Genomic DNA, 16,538 nt, shown 5'->3' on the forward strand with positions numbered 1-16,538 from the left:
AAGAAAAAAAAATTGTGCTTGAACAGCACGAATATTTCAAAGGATCTGCTGCATAATGTTCTCCCCATTGTTCATAACCGAGAGCAGGCTGAGGTGGTCTACTTTGACACGACGAAAGCTTTCGACAACGTATATCATCGGCTTATGTTGGCTAAGTTGAATATATACGGGGCATGTCCTAAGTATTCTAAGCTTCTTGAGAGCTACTTGTCTAAACATGTGCATTTGGTACGTGTCTCAAACTGCCTATCTAATTCTTTCGTGGCTACGTCGGGCGTCCCACAGAGAACCAATCCTGGCACGCTTCTGTTTTTAATTTTTGTAAATGACCTTACCTTATGAGTGAAATACTTTAATATATTGTTATTGGCCGACTACATAAAACTGTAGCGAATTACAAATACTGCAGAGCACTCTGTTCGTCTTCATTGTGAAGTACGCTCTATTTCGGTCTGGTGCTTGACTAATGGTCTTGTGTTGAACGAAACTAGAACAAAACTTATTTTCTCCAGCAGGAAACGTGACGTTTTACAGTTGTGTTATGCTTTACATACCACTGTTATCAACCGTGGGTCTCTGTTTATGAATTCGGGAGTATATTTGGACACTGAACGTTCTTTTAATGAACATGTTACAAATATTATCAACTCGTCTCTAAAAAAATTCCGTGTTACAACGTGCATATCAAGTAATTTTAAAGTTCAACTCTGTTTTTTAATGTTATTTCGGTTTCTTAACCGAAGCCGCCTCGAACTTTTCTCAGCTGTATGGAACACCGTTGGAGAGACTAACCGCCGAGTTCAGAAACCTCACTCAAACTACACTCAAACTGAAAGGCCCCTCCACTTCCTTCGAGGAAGGCGCGAGGGCCGGCTCTGGCCAATCGCGACGGCGGATCCGTCCTCGCGATTGGCCAGCGCCGGCCCTCGCGCCTTCCTCGAGGAAGTGGAGGGGCCCTTCAGTTTGAGTGTAGTTTGAGTGAGGTTTCTGAATTCAGCAGTAACTCATCTATTGTTGAGAGATTCCAAAGAAAATTAATACTTGTGTTTTGTTATCGTTACTTGCAATACAAGGTGTTTTATGACTACGAAAGACTATGTGGGCAGATTGGCTTATATTCTTTGAGTAATCGAAGTATGATGCATGATTTCATGTTCTTGCATAAAGGTGTTAATGGTGTGGTCGATTGTACAGCTTTACTGAACTGTGTATGTTTACGTTTTCCTTGTTTTCCTAAAAAATCTAGTCGCGTACGCTCATTGTTTTACCCGTCCGTACTGCAGAAGACTGATCCCATTACCCGTCTGCAAATGTTTTTTTTTGTTTTTTTAATTGCAAAATAGCTTGGATGGATTTGACATTGACATTTTCGGATCCGAGCAAATATTTTGAAAGTGCGTTGACGTCTTTCTTTCAGTTTGATAATATGTGAATTTTTACTATTTCGACGTAATGCACCACTGAAAAGGCATAGAGGTGTTTGTGGGAACCGAAAATACAGCTTTATTATTATTAAACCGCTGGATACTTCATAGTATCAAAGTTATACTTGACTCAGCAATGAATGACTGGAAAGGCTGACACTGACGACACATTTTATAACAGCCGAATAAATAATGCGCATATACAATAGCCCTCTTGAATGCTGAGTCTTGGACTCGGAGCCCTTAGTCATGCAGGAAGCTACGGACATGGCTACGGTTACGGCCCAGGCTACGGATATGGTGGATACGATCACGGTTACAATTACGTGTTTTTTTTTTGTGACTGTCTGTTTGTTGGATTATTTCTGAAGTCTTTGAAGTAACAAAACACACAGATACGGATGACCAAATTGCGAGACCTATGCAGGACCAGTCATTCTATGGGCCACGAGTCAATGGACGCGTCTGAAAAAAGCCAAAATCCGACCTGACGCCAAGCAGTCAGAAGGTCAAATAATTTAAAGAAGGGGTCGAATTCGACCTGGTGAGAACCCACCAGAAAGTCAAGTACTTCAATAGGTTCCCCCGATTCTTTATCGGGCCAGGTAATAAAGACGTCACGTTCTTAAGAAAATGACCGAATGCGGCATGGCTTCAGCAAATGACATCATCACATGCTTCATGTGAGCTCACGGGTCGCCTATATTGTTTGGCGGCTAATTGGATTCAGCGCGACACAGATGTACCACAAAATGACGGACGCATCTTTTGAATTCGACCACGCTGAATTGGCCTGACAATGGCAAGTTTGCGCGTTCCGACATGTTCGACGACACGTCCGCCATTCCTTTCTTTATATGATATGGCCTTTCTGCCTTTTTTCTGGCGTGGTGTACGAACCACCGGACGTTTCCTTCCCGTTGACACACAGTGATCTTATAACAAAAAACAAATTCAAATATTTATCAACGCCCACCACAATTGGACAGACTAGGATGCCTCAATGTCGTTCTGTTTAAGGTGATGCCAATCTTTGCATTACCCGAGTCCGACAGCACACGCTTACAGGGAAACTACAAAAAGATTGCCGAAAACAAAATTAAGGTGACGCCAAAAGCGCGTGTAAGGAACGCTCTTTCACACAGCGCTAGAAAAAAGAAAAAAAAAGCGGTCGGAACAAAACGTTCATGAAGGCGCCACAAAACAAACATTTCCAGACAAGAAAAAAAAACTTTATAACGTTAAATTTAGACGTTTGGTTAGCATGTTTTTATATGCCTACCTAGTTTACATTCAAGACCCCCCTTTTTCTCTGGATCTAACTATGCTTTCAGCCATAAGCGGAAAGTTCTCAATTCCCCAGGGGGGGGGGGGGGGGGGGCGGTTCGACGAGTTTGGCTTAATCTGCTGCCCCACAAATTAATTTACATATATATACATATTTCAAAGGAACAGCACCTGGGATAAAAAGAAGGTCACTCGAGAGAAATATGTTCACAAAATATTTGCCCTTACAGGAGATGGTCGTCCAAGGTTGCCAAAATGTGGTCTGCAGATCACTTTTTTTGGCGACCTTGGACGACCATCTCCTATAAGGGCAAATATTTTGTGAACATATTTCAAATATGCAGATGACAGGACCGTACTCGTCGAATGAAAATAAGAGGCAAAAAAACACGGAACTAAAAACAAATTTAGAAAAAACAGAAAAAAGTCGCGATTACAGGTATTTTTTTGGTGTGAGCGGCCGGTTTAAGTGGGTGAACACGCACCTCAGTGACACACGCGCGACGAAGCGTCCCTACAGCGTGCCGCCGCCCACAAACAGTAGTTACATCGACTGTTCGCAAGTCGGTTTAGCTTCTTTTGTATTGAGCCGCCTTGCCTGTCACCGCGAAGCGGCGTGAACGGGTGGTCCGCACGGGTTAACACGCGTACCAGTGATACACGCCTGACGAAATGCACTACAGCGTGCCGCCGCCTACAAACAGCCTTCTTGCTAAACCGTCGTTCGCGAAAACGTTTATTCACTCATATGACTCCTATTCGCTAAAGTGTCATTCGCTAAAATGTCATTCGCTTATATAATATGAACCCGTTAAGGAACAGGCATCTAAGGTTATTACGATTAAACTTGCGTATAATGAATCCGAGCACTAATTTCACAGAAAAAGAACATGGTTGTCAACTTAAGAAACAACGGTGTCATACCAGCCGTTTGTGGGCCAAATGCTTGGAGACAGTGTAGAGTGGTTTCCCGATGGCCTGCGGCGCGGACTCGTTGAGGAAGCCGGTTAGTAGTCTTCGAAGGGAAAGGAAGCCGGAACGCTTCTTTATACGCATTTCTATGGTATTCACGCAGCCAGAAAGGTCCAGAGACCACGCGTTTCACCAAGAAAGAGCCTCTTAGAGCCCATCAAATAGGCCATGTTAGAAACACACAAACAAATCGTGGACGGGTTTCGTCATGTTCAATCACGACCGGAAACAGAGCCTCGACCGAAGAAAACAAACACATAAATACAGTGCAATGAACAAACCAAGTAAGCGGAGCTCTTTTTTTTTTATTATCATCGGCTTCGTCTTGCTTCTGCTTTCTTTTTGCGTTACACCCGACCACCACCTTCAAATGTAACGTGTCCGAGCTCTTTTTTTCTGTTCATTCTGGTTTGCAAGACCACCCCAACGATTGCCCTCGCCGACGGAGTCCTTCGTGCGAATTTTCTATTATGTGCAGTTAGCTTATTGCAATTTCTTTTTATTTTTGCCTAGAATTGATTCCCCCAAAGTACCTCTTCTGTAATGTTTGCGAATTGTTTGCACGCTCATTTTTACTGTTACTTCGACGTTCATTAAGCCACTGGCATCAGCCACTGCACTGCCTCTGACAACCGGAGATATTTGCATTCAGGCAAGATATCATGACAAGATTATCGCGTTGTGCAGAGAACGTCAAGAGAAACCTTCTGAACAGTTATTCAAAACGCTTAAGAGACGTCTCAAACGTGTGTAATCCACCGGATAACGTAGGATAAGCATTCTGACTTCAAGATACCTAAACAAACGTCTGTTTTTTTACACTATCATGTAGCTGTCATTGCAGTTGTGATCAGTCAATTCCGTGGTTCAAGCGCTCTGACCGTAATGAATCGTTTCAACGTTTAGGAATACAAAGTGGTGCTTACAAAACGTATTATGTCGTCTACTTCCGTGGGTTGCAGGTCGACTTGAGGTGCCACTGTCGTCATTCGCAACTTCTGCTAAAGACTTTCTAAGGAATTTACAACACTAGCCTTTGTCGTATTTACTAATACTACGTAGGGTCTTCGAACAGGACTGCGCGAATAGTTCGAAAAAATTTATCCACTCACCAGCTGTGGTCACTTTGTGACTAGAGCTGGTGAGTGGATACATTCCTATTTAACCCTGGGCGTCAGCTATCGACATGTGCAGGCGCCAGGGCGCACAGATAAATTTGTATTTGTCCACTGGGCGCCAGCTATCGATATGTGCGGGCACCAGGCCGCACAGATGAGATTAATGAGGTGCACCCAGAGGATCCGGAGGCGATGGTACTTGCTTTTCCGAAAAGCTCAAAAGGGGGGGGGGGGGGGGCTCTGCCCCCCTTCCCCCCCTCCCCCCGAAAGATTGGGTGGGGGGCTCGAGCCTGGCCTCTCCGCCCCCCCCCCCCCTCCCCCCGATAGACCGCGCCTATGCTTGCAGCCAATGAGCAAACGTAGTCCTCAGAAATGTCACCGGTTTGCTCCTTCGGAGTGGGATTCTGTCCAAGTGGCTAACTTTAGCGACTCTTGTCTCAACAACCGGGGCGAGTCATGCAAAGTTCGCGGGAAAACATGTTGTACACCTATTTGGGTTCATTATTCAATTGTTGTGGGCCGCATACGTTGATTCCTGCAGAAACCTTTGAGGAAGTTCGTAGACGCACTTCTTCAAAGAGCTCGTAGGTCTACACAATGGGATCGTGACTGCTTCGAAGTAGCCGTGCACATTCAGCACCTCTTATTTAAACAACCAGGGCAAATCTCGCAAAGTTCCCTGGGAATCATGTAGTAAAACTCTTTGAGAAGATGTTTGAATACTTTTAAGCTATTTAGGTTGCATGCTCCAGGCTTCTGGCAGAAGCGCACACTTCAAATATCTTGTAGGTTTTCTCTTTTGGAACGGGATTCTTTCGAAGTAGCCACATTCAGCGCCTCGTATCTTATGAACCAGGGCGAACCTCGCAAAGTTTCAGAAAAATCATGTAGTAGAACACTCTGAGTAGATGTTTAAATAATTTTCAGCCATATTGGCTGCACGTTGCCGGATCCTTGTGGAGGGGAACTTTTCCAAAATACTCGAGGGTTTGCTCTTTCGGAACGTAATTCTTTCAAAGTAGTCACAGTCATCGCCTCTTATCTCAAAAAAGCCAGGGCAACCTCGCAAAGTTGCGGAGGAAACATGTAGTAAAACTGTTTGAGTAGATGTTGAAGTTATTTTAAGCCATATATGTTGAACGCTGCAGGTGTCTGGTAAAAAGGCATTCCCTTCCCCCATCCTCCCTAAAAAAATATTGTAGGTTCGTTTTCTTTTTTTTTTTGGCACGTGATTCTTGCAGTGTATTCGCATTCAGAAACACTTATCTCAGCAACCAAGGTGAATCTTCAAAAGTTTCCGGGGAATTATATTGTACAACAATTTGAGTTTATGTTAATAACTACTTTATGTATTCCTTTTTTCTCGAACACTAAACGAGTGGAATAGCCTTACTAACAGTGGGGACATTTAGCAAACCGTTACTATGTCCCGCGTACCGCACTATCGGAGCCTCTGAAACATGTTTCTAAGCGCGTGCCTGGGTTATAGTGTGACCGCGGGTCTCGCGCTTAAAAGCATGATTTAGAGGCTGCGGTAATGCGGTACACGGAACACGGCAACGGTTTGCTAGAAGTCCCTATTGTCACGCAGCCATCGTTGTCATTATTCGCCTCCCGTCTAAATAGGCCGATGTCACCAGCCAGTTTCGTTACGCCGCTGTTGCCGAAATGCATCGAGGAAACCTTAGTTTTTGTTTTGCACATAAAACAACATCGTTAAAACATTGTGCGTGCAGCGCATGATACGACAGGAAGCGCCTCGAGAATTGCTCTATGTCTCATGTGAACGAAAGTTATGGCGGCGTCACGCAGGCCCCAAACACTTGGTGCGATCGGTCTCTAAGTTCCATAAATGTGTAGATATCTTTTTCTCTGAAACTCGTTTGCACTGTTTTTGTTTTGCCATCCTGTTTTACTTGCAGCACTGTACCAACCGGCTAAAATCGTAGCTAAGGATTGCAGTATTATTAATTAAAATAATATAATTACAATCGCGAAAATGTTGTTTACGTAGATGGAATTTCGAAATTGTAAAGTGACCTTTCCTGTAGTAATTGTTATGCTACAGTGAAGAATCATTTGCAGGGCTAGAGATAAATATTTAATTAATTATCTCTCAGGGAACATAGAACATTCAAGTTATAGTTTAGATGCATACGAAATTTGATAGCATGGAGTTCCTATTACATGACCATCTTTGAACTTTGTAAAATAGTTAATAATTGTTTTATAAATTTAATAACTCTAAAAGCAGAGATTTCTATTGGAGTCAATGAAAGAAATTGAATTTTTTTCTCCAGGAACCTGAAAAAACAGTCACAGGGTAATAAAAATTTTCTTGGACTCATCAATCTAACTTTTCCTAACATTTAGGAGAACGTTTCGTTATTTGATTTTTATCGGGTACCTTTCATTGTTATTTAACTGTTTGCAAACGATTGCCAAGAGTTGGTGCAAGTGGTCGATGTCTCGAATTCCTGGGGATTTCGAGGCCGGGCGGAAGTAGTAAGTCGCCCTAGATGATAAAAGCCCTTTGTTGCTTTCTTTAAATTGTAGTACTTAGAACGTGCGCCTCAATTTGCATGAATTGGCATGCAATAAATACGGCACCAGAGGGTATATTTTAGAAAGTGCTGGAGTTTGTAAAGTCGTTGTGTTTACTTATTTTATTAAAGGTGAACTCTTATGCTCTGCTTGTCCCCCGAAACATCATTGAACGTCACATCGCTACACCTTAGAGCCTTACTAATCGAGCACCTCCAAAGTGAAAAAAAAAAAATGGCAGCGATCTTCATCTTCAAAGTCCTATAACACATGACATTCAGTATTTAAGGAGCAATCGTTTTAATTTACAAAATATTAAACACATTTTTTCAGATTGAATAACTTATATTTGTATCAGTTTTCCCGCTAAATTTGTTCGGAAAAATAAATTTATGCATAGGTCAAGTAACGTCAGTTCAGCTGATGTAAACTTTCTCGCTAGATTAAAACAGAAAGATTTAATTAGCGCGTTAGTCACGTGATTTGACGCTACGTGACCTATACATCAATACAATTTAATCTTATGTGACATGAGGTCACGTGGCATTAATTTCTTCGCCAAATTTGGTGGAGACACTGAATTGGTGCTGGGTCCCGTGACGTCAGGTCTGACGACGTAAGCTTTCCCGCTAAATATAGGGGATGAAACTGAATTGGTGTATATGTCGCGAGATCTGACTTCGGTTGACCTATACACCAATTCAATTCAATGTCACGTGACGTCAGATCATGTGAAATTAATTTCTCCGCCAAATATACTGGGGAACGGAAATAAGCAGCGCGCAAAAAATACACAAGGACGAAAGGAAGGTGCGAACGAAACAAGCGCTGAACTCAGAACTAAACATTTATTGAAAAAACACCAACAAAGTAAACCACACTATCGCTTCAGCACGTGTCAAGATAGGCAATTTCTTCCGTTTACCATAAACCAACTCGCCTACATCACGACACTAATCCAGTATACTGGGGAAACTGATTTTGTGTATAGGTTCCTTGACGACAGGTCACATGACGTAGATGTTTTCGGTAAATGTAGCGGGAAATATATGTACGGAGGAACGAACGGAGAAACGTTTACAAACGTTTAAGATTTAAGGTTTCCGTTAAAAAGCGTATGAAGTTTTACTTTTAAAAGCCGTACTGCTCAGTTTCCTATGTAATCTACCGGAGTCCAGCACGAGAGAGACTCGACACGTGTGCTGCATCTGAGTTCGGTAGAGTCTCGCATTGAAACAATAAGGACAAGAGGTTCAGCCGAGCGCTAAGGCAGCAGTAGTGTCCAAGCTTTGGCCTGCGCTGGCCATTCGGGGGGTGGCGTAAAAAATATAGCACAATGGCCTCCTCCTCAAGAAGGTGTTGGAAACTTGTTCGCACTCTTGGAACGCCTCCACTCCAAGGATGGAAAGCGAGAATAAACTTTGTATTGTCCATAAACTACAAAAACTAAGGCTCTTTGTTTTCTTGACGGTGGCGAGATTAGAGTTCTTGTCTGGTTTGCCCAACAAAAGTAAATTCCAGCGTTCAACATAACTCCTGCATGTAGCAGTTGCGACCCTCGAACCATCTGGTCAAGAAGAGCAAAATTAAGTCAAACATGTACAAAAATACTGTGTAAAGGCGATTTATTCATTTGAAAGAAGCTTTTCCCGTGATGAAATAAATAATAATCATGCAATTCTGCGTGGCATTTAGTTGAAATGTTATTTCTTTCGCTCGAATCCACATTAAGACCCGGAAATACGTTAGGTCAAGCTGCTTCGACAAGGCGTAGACATTGTACAGGGGTTATCTCCCTCCTCTTCTGTATGTATTGTCATTTTAAGTTTGGGCATGATAGTAGCCGGATGTAATTAGGCGTTCACCTTCAGCATATCCTGCTCGATATTAAAGTTTCATAACGTCTGCACGTCTTTATTATCTTTATAAAGTCATTTTAGGGAATATTATGTAGTTCACCCTGTTACATACGCCTTCTTGAGATACCAGCTGAGGAGTCTGGGAGAAAATTAATCAATTTAAGAAAATATAGATTACAGTTCGAGTTACTTACACAAAATACTTAGGTTACTTTTACAATCAGCAGAATGACAAAGCAGCGGGGCAGATTTGCCGGTGTCCCCTGAAAAATTTACGTGGTTACGTTTTGGCCACTTTCCTACTATGACTTTACACGACATTATCATGGGTCTAGGTTGACAAATTTCACACAGCCCCTTCATTTGAGAAACTTAAATATATCTAGCCGATGTTATGACCAAGCAGCATCTGCTCTTTTGAAGTTTTAATCATTCAGTATTGCACCCGAATATTTTCTGCTTTTGCCGAACAAGTGCTTTATAATTGATAAACCACAATGCATTTTTAAAAAAATTATGAATATTACCAGACATTAAAAGCAGCTCCCGTGCATACTTATCTCGAGATCGGCAACAATATTGGAACCTCAAATAATTGTAATACTTTAATCGTGCTACGTGAGATATATAATCAGACACCCTTCCTGAATGAACGAAAGATGCATGCACGCGGAAGATACTTTCGGCTACAATTTTAATCAGTTAAAGTTTGCCACCAGATCGTATTCGCGTCTCTAGCTCGTTGCTCGCCCTCCCACGGCAAAAACGGGAAGCACTCTGGTGCTCAGTTCAAATATACATAATATATTTGAACTGAGTTGTATTAATATGATTATTATTATTATTACATATTGCGACAATGGATGCTCCCAATTAACTCGAGAATCAAAAAAGTACAGGCCATTTAACAATAATAGTATTTCCAGAAAGGTCTTATTTTGTTTTCTCTTTAGCGTGTGAAAAACTCTGACATCGTTATCAAGATAGACAAACATTCAAACACTGAACGTAATGTAAAGTCCTCTTGGTCACACCGTTGCTTTAAAAAACACACACACACTTTGCCGTTTGAATTTTTGTAGTGAGAACATCGTTGCAAAATTTGTACTATCGGGGAAAAATGAAATGCGAACAGAGGAGCGCGTGGCTCGCGGTACAGGCTGCGCCACCTGGAAGTGAGCCTAGGGGCGAGGGTGCGTGGCCTGCTCCGATGTGTTCACGCCCCTCGCTCAGCGCTCCCCAAGCTTCGGCAGTGCGCCCCTCAGTGCGCTGAAAGCTATCACCGCTATCTTTGCTCGCTCGGCGTGTGCGGCGAGCTTCTTCTCACTGCACGCGCTGAGCCAGCAAAGATAGCGGTGATGCTTGCAGCGCACTGAGAGGCGAGCTGCCGAAGCTTGGGAAGCGCTGAGCGAGGGGCGTGAACACATCGGAGTAGGCCAGGCACCCTCGCCCCTAGGCTCACTTCCAGGCGGCGCAGCCTGTACCGCGAGCCACGCGCTCCTCTGTTCGCATTTCATTTTTCCCCGATAGTACGTTTTGTATACATATTCTAAGCTCATCACCGGTTTTGATATGTTTTAAATTTTAATTGATATTGTTATTCTTGTGCTGGAAATAATGTTAAAGCAATTAGTCATATAAATACCCAAAACCCCATTAAAAGGCCGCATAATTATGATCATTATTGCAGGTGACAATTATCTGAGTTAGAAAAGGCAGCAAGAACACAAAAATAGTGCAGATTTTTTCAACAAACGCAATGTTCTATGTTAATCCTAAGGTGTATGACGACCCTGACTTTAAAGGGACAATGAGCTCTCCAAAACATTTTGAAGTACCTGGAACGAACACGCATCTCACAAAATAAAATTTCTGCGAACAAGTTCTCTATAGCTTTCGAGTTATGAAAAATTCGGAATTAACACCTACGCCAAAAAATTAAATTAAAAACAGAGGTTAGTTTTGGTTTCGTTTCAGAATTAAAATGTGCCTCCTTGCGATAAATATTGTGCTAAAAACCGTTTTTCTATTTTAGGAAAGAGATGCGACCTGCGCTCATAACACACTAGCTTCCTGGTATAAGCAGATATAATTTGTGTTCCTTAGTGAAGCCAGCACACTAGACAGCCTCAACAACTGGAATAACGGCACCCAACTCCGACCCCTAGTATAACCGCCATTTTGGAAAACAAGTGGCGCCACCTATAGTGAATTGGAGTCGCGAATATCGCCCGGACGACTAGTGCTTATTATTGGGAATTGAACATATCCCACGAGAACCACCTTAAAAAAATTAATTTTGTAGATTTTCGGTGACACTTCTAAGTTACCCAAAGAATAAGCAATATCGTAAATATTTTATATATCCTAAATGGAGCATTTTTTAAGTGTAATAACGTCCAAAGTAATGTTATTTTTCTATAAGGTACGTTGACGAAATGGTTTGTTAGGTTATATTTCTTAATAATTTTTAAGAGTTGAGAAAAAAAAAACATTCCTCTTTATGTGATGGCCCGGCGATTTGGGACGCAATTCCCAGGCGCCCCGCTCACGTGCTACCTGCCCTTTTTTTATATTTTGTATGGAGTTTTATAGTCTTGGCAAATTAAGATTTCATTCGAAAACTTCCAATTGGGTAAAAGATAAAAGATAAAATATTTTATTGCCTTAAAATTAGCGTTTTTCCTGTAGCGTTCTAATTAAGTATTTCTGGCGGCACTGTCCTCAGAACACTTATCTCAAGGAGGAGATCATGCGTGGCACGTATACATTCTAGGATTTTATGGAAAATAATTAAATAAAAAATAGCAAAACTGACCAAATACTTTGTCATAAATATGTTAACCAATTTTTATTTCTTTTTTGCAAAACCAGTTTTTTGTGTAATTTCCACATTAAAAATTACAATAAATAAAGCAACGCACGAAGGACATGCCTGAGCTACCCTAAAAGAAGGGAGGCACTTCATGCGTTGTGTTCTGTGGTGTTCCCCCCCCCCCCCCCCCCCCCCCCCATAAAAGTTAGCCGTTTGTATGGGAGCCTTATTCACATCTTGAGCAATAACTTTCTGAAACATCCCCAACTACATGTAACCATAAATGCTGTAGTAGGCAAACTGACCTAAGTTGAATTATAAAGACATTTTCGGTAAGATTCTTTCTAATGTACTTTCTAATGTACTTTCTCATGTACTTTCTAATGTACAGGAGCTCCATATTTCTATTTATTTAAAACAATTTTTTTATTAATAAACCTTTTCATACATAATGTCAAAACAAAACAATATAATTTTGTTTTTAATGGTCAACTCTGCGGAAACAGGCGTACACATTACAAAGTGAAAGGAATAAAAAAAGAGAAATGCTTTATTAAGTAGTAGAAAATATACACGAAAATTTAACCGAACGTTTCCTGTCTACGTTTTTGGAACTCAACTTGTCCTGGGATTATTTCGTCAACACTTGTTGGTAAAATAAATTAGCAGCGTAAAAGTTACATGCATTTAAAGAAAATTTTGCTAAGGTTGTTTGGGAAGGCGGAGACTCCTAGAATACGTTGTCTATTAAGAACTAGAATTAAATGTATTCAAAGAGTATACGCCAAAAGAACTCGGCTCACCTGAGCGAAGCGAGGGCAGAAACTATTTTCACAAAAAACAAAAGGTGGGTCACCTGAAAAAAAAAAACTATAAAAAAAACAAGCATACAGTGAGGCAAAGTAGGTCCAATCGGAAAGCAAGGTTTTAACCTGTTTCATTCAGGTTCGTGCGCTATTTATTTTTACATATTGTTTATATGGTTAATCAATACTCCTGCTCTTCATTTTTGATATATAATTTTTATTTATTTTAATATCTTACGTTTTGTAATACAGTTTGTTTCTGAAAAATTTATTATGGATTTAAGATGTTTCTAGAACATATCGAGGCCGATTCTTCTGCAAAAAAGTTCTATTCTGATTGCAATTAAACCTGTCCAAGCTGATTGATATATGATATCTTAACAGATAATTGTGAAATATATTTATTGATCAGCAGCCATTCTTCGAAAAATGTCGGTTCTTCTGACTTTGATTTAGTAAAAAAAAACCACTAAGTTCTAACATAAAGTTGTCAGGAATTACATACATTAAAATTATGCGCCGAGAAAATGAGGGAGACGAGGAGACGAGAGCACACGGAGACATCAGAACGCCGAGCTCTGGTTGGAATGATTAGAGGGTAAACCCAAAGCTACCGTCTCCACCTGCACTCGTAGAACGCGTTAGGACGCGGAACGCTGGCGTCCTGTGTTTGGCTTTCGCATTCGAACGCGTTCGATGAGTGCCCAGGAGAAAGAGACATCATTTGTCTCCACGGCACTGGTCGAACACCTTAGAACGTGGAACGCCGGCGTCCGGCTTTTGGCTCTCGCATTGGAACGCGTTCGAAGAGTGCAGCGGAGACAAAGCAACTTAACTTTAGGCCTACCCACTAGTTATTCCAAACATGGGTCGGCGTCGTAACGTGCAATCCTCTCCTTCACTTTCTCGGCGCACTGGATTGCAATGTTCAACTACGTGCTTATGCAGTCCGTTAATAATAGTATTTTACATTCATACATGAAGCGTATGGTATTATGCTTGCGGAAACCTGGTCAATCATACAATTAGCTTCATGTGAGCAGTGTATTTAAATAGAGCTATTGGTTTTTAAATTTGATGAATGTTATCAATAGTGGCCTGCCGGTATACATGACTCTACCACAGTTCCTTTCAGGTGACTTAACCCCAGGACTGCTCATCGCGGTGACCTTATACCATAGACATTTTGGTCCAGGATCCCAAATACTTTTACCCCAGGGATGCTTTATAAACGATGTTTCATGCGAGCAGGCCTATGTGGTGTGTAGAGACGTTTCAAGGTTTCCGTGCATACTGGCTTCATCCCGTTTCATATTATTCCCGAACATTTTTTTCCGGAAAACTTTCCTCTACAGCCATTTCATCTCAGTACGCTTTATATTAAGACATTTCAGCACACCGATTGCGATCGACGTACTTCTCGCCGTCTACTGATCTCTATGACAATTTGCTGGATCGCGATTCCCCGCTTGGTCGGTGCAGCGAGAGTGTGGCCACCGGACGGCCATCTTGCATGCAGCGAAATTGCGTTTTTGCGACCGTTGCAGACCCTGGCGGAAGCGTGCTGAGGACATGTTTTCTACTCGTTCGTCGTCATTCGCCGAAGAAGCTTCTTAAGCCCCTGTGAGGTGGTGAGACTTGCCTTTGAGAACATGTGGAAAAGTTTACGAAAGCGCAACGACCCAGGAAAAAAGCATAACGTGTCGAAAGCAAGTTTCACCTGTCTCGCAGCGTTATCAAAGCTTCCTTGTCACGCCGAAGTGCTGCGTCTCTGTGCCTTCGCACGCTTGGATACCGATGATCAAGAAACGACGCCGTGTAGATGTGTTTGGCGAGTTCAATGTGCGTGAAGCCGTACGCGTCTCTGGGCCAGTGTGTTTTACTTTACTCTGATGGCTGTATTCGTAATGATTAAAAAGCGCGACAGGACAACGGACACAGAAGGAGACACAGACACAGCGCTACTTACAACTGAACCTTATTTCCACTGCAGCTCGGTATATCTTACCGGCAACAACACAAACAAGTTATTACAACTGAAATTTGTCTACCCTCGTCTGTGTTTGTAACTTGCGGCACTCGCGGTGCATAGACGAGCTTAATCCAGTGTCTATTGACGACGGAAGAATGGGGAAAGGGAGAAAGGGGGTGAGCGGTGATGGCGCCTTTTTTTTGTTTATTAGACGCCTCTAGCAATCAGTTCAGTAGAAGAAACATCTCTATTTCTGTGCACCCCCCCCCCCCCCCCAACCGCCTTTCCTACCATACACATCTGACACCCCTGGCTCCATTGTTGAAAAGTGTCGATGTGGCCGTCTTTACTTTTTCCTTCGAAAACCATCCTTGCTCCACGGTGTTGCTCGATTTGTGCTGCCATAGGATCCATTATAGTAGATTAGGAATATAGCCTTGGTCAATAGTGCATAAGAGCCACAATACTGATTATTTCCCCCTTTATTGATAGTAACTCGCCGAAACAGCTGGCCAATCCAGAATTCCGTGGCCGATAAATGATGCAAAGATATCCATGCCCGACACAAATCCCGGAGAAAAGCTCACTGGAGAAAAGCTCACCGCAAAACCGGCGGATGCGGAGAAAAGCTCACCGGACATTGAGCGTATGCGGAGGAAAGCTCACCGATTTTTTTTCTTCTTTTTATATGGAGGCTATGTGATCATGCGTAACATATATCAATTTATTATCATTAAAATTTTTCAGCTTTGTAAAAAAAGAAAATATCCTTTTTGCTATTATTTGTTAAGCTTATTGGGTATATTGCTCCCAAACTAATAATTGCGGGCGAGTGTTTTCTGTGGCTTACTCTGTAGGCAACGAAAGCCCAACTCAAATTTGTATGAACTTGAAGAACAGAAAAAAGTTCGAAAACTTAATAATGTTTGCCTAAAACCTAAAAATAAAAACTGTAAATGCCGAAAATCCGAAAGTGCATGCGCGCAACAACGCGGTGCCTGAAATTCTCTTTGACGCTTTTGGTAATTCTTGAAAATAGGACAAAACAGTCACTAGGATACCAAAACAGTTTTTCTTTCACGGAGAAGCAGGTTTTCTAACCGTTCGTGCTGGTGTTTCCACACGTTGCCTTTGTGTGATAGTGCCTTTGTACGACGAGCCACCCATGCCCTTCAGAGCTGCACACTGGCACCGTTGTTACTCGTGACCCATATATGAAGTAGTCTTCTGTAAGGTGGCGAATAGGGCGAGTTGGTAAACGTTATACATGATAAAAACCGCTCAAACGACGACGACGGAGTGAAGACAACAAACACGACAGGACGAATCTGTTCTCGCAACTAAAGTTTTGTTAGTGAAATTAAGAGAAAAAAAAACAGCGTAGCCGACACTGATTACATCAACAAACACCTGCTTATCTATTAGGCACTACACAATATTTGAAACTGAAACGGTTCACACGTCGCTATTCACATTAGCTCGCAAAGAACAAACATCTTTATTTGACAAAGCTACCGACGGCACCTTGCCAGTTGTCAATAAATTGTTGTCTTTTTTACCTGCGTACGATGTTCTGATTTTATACCCTTGCGGCTTCATTCATATACAAAATGGGTGATTACTAATTTCTGATGAATTAGCAAATATGCCCAATGAACTTCATCATCATCATCATCATCATAATGCCTTTATTTGTGCCAATTAACAACCAACAAAGGACTACAATGTGGCAGAGTGAAAA

The sequence above is a fragment of the Ixodes scapularis genome, unplaced genomic scaffold, assembly GCF_016920785.2.
Source record: "Ixodes scapularis isolate PalLabHiFi unplaced genomic scaffold, ASM1692078v2 PGA_scaffold0__279_contigs__length_252992795, whole genome shotgun sequence".
NCBI lineage: Eukaryota > Metazoa > Arthropoda > Arachnida > Ixodida > Ixodidae > Ixodes > Ixodes scapularis.